The sequence below is a fragment of the Egretta garzetta genome, unplaced genomic scaffold (assembly GCF_000687185.1).
Source record: "Egretta garzetta isolate BGI_Z169 unplaced genomic scaffold, ASM68718v1 scaffold316, whole genome shotgun sequence".
Lineage (NCBI taxonomy): Eukaryota > Metazoa > Chordata > Aves > Pelecaniformes > Ardeidae > Egretta > Egretta garzetta.
In genome coordinates, this window is record NW_009259971.1 from 39819 (window position 1) to 41106 (window position 1288).

A 1288-nucleotide genomic window follows, 5' to 3' on the forward strand; every position below is an offset into this window, starting at 1 on the left:
CGGGTGCGGGGAGGGGAGGGGAGACAATGACGAATTCCTGGACCAGTGCACCGAGCCCCGGTAGTGCCCAGCTCTGGTTTCGGTGCTGTTTCCCCCCCTGTAGCACAGAGGCTCCTCCGCTCCCTGTTGTTGTCATCTGCACGCGTTCGTTCGTCTGCTGCTTTTCCCGGGATGCTCCCGGGATGTCTCACTTTGTTTCACAGCACAGCGTGCCCCGCGCTAGAGGGGCTCCTGCCCCTTCCCTCCCCAACACAGCCTCTGCCTGCCCCTCCCCGAGCCCTCTCCATCCCGGTGCAGCTCTGGGGGTACGCTGGCTGCAGGGGGGGTGCGAACCCTGCCCAATGTGCTGGAGGAGCTGGCGAGGGAGAGGGTGGGAGCTCTCTGGCCCACTGGCTGCTGAGCCTGCCTGCCCAGCGCCCTGCGGGCAATTGCCAGATCCTGGCCTGAGCCGGGGCCGGGCTGTGGTCGGGGGCTTTGCTCCGGGTGGTGTTAGCCATGCTCTCCCGATTTGCTGCACCACGGAGGCTCTTAAGCCAATTAAAACGGTAACTCCCAGCACTGACCCTCCAGGACATGTCGGTCTCAAGCTGCAGTTGAAGCTCTTTCTAATCTCAGGATTTGGGATTAGCTCGGGTGACCAGTTAAACACAGTTTGCTAAACCCATTAGCGAGGTTGGATCCGGTGCAGGTGGATGTGGCAGTTTAGGAAGCGTGGACTAAAAGCTGTGTGTGAAGGGAAGGCTTTTCCCTGGCCAGGGTACCGGGCCCCTTGCCAAGCATCCCCCCCTTCCCTGATTTACCTGCCTCCTCCCCGCCTTGCGATCGCCTCAGCAGGTCTCACCCCTGCCAAATCCATCGCTGCGCAGCCCCGAGCCCCAGCTGTGACAAAGACCCCCAAATCACAGAAATACAGGGCGCAAAGGCATGCCAGCTTTGAGCGCTAACTCGGGGATTATCCCAAATTAAAGCCGCTGCGAGAGGCTGCTGAAGTTAGTTGCCATCAGCGCCTTCGTGAGGCAAACGCAAACACTCCGCCACGGCTGCTCTCCGGAGACGGTGCCGGCTGCATGACCGTGTGCTCGTGTAAGCCACAGCAGCACGGGCCCGGCTGGGGGACGGGCTGCCACCGCGCTCGGGGACCGCTTCTTGGATGGTTTTGCAGCTCAGGAATTGTTATCCTCTCTGCTCGCGAAAAGGCTCGGCTTTGTCACCAAAGCAGCGCCGGAGGGGGGGATGCTGTGCACGCCATGCGTGCCTCCCACCCGGTAGCAGGGCCCCCTGCCACCCC

General features: G+C 62.2%; 2 protein-coding genes across 2 annotated transcripts in view; both read left to right on the forward strand.

Annotated features, from left to right (window-relative positions):
* Positions 1-1288, forward strand: part of XKR7 (XK related 7) — a gene marked incomplete at its 3' end in the record, with an annotated part of 17322 nt that overhangs the window by 11963 nt on the left and 4071 nt on the right. The window lies entirely within an intron of this gene.
* The window catches only part of HCK (HCK proto-oncogene, Src family tyrosine kinase), a 36334-nt gene that overhangs the window by 10110 nt on the left and 24936 nt on the right, over positions 1-1288 (forward strand). The window lies entirely within an intron of this gene.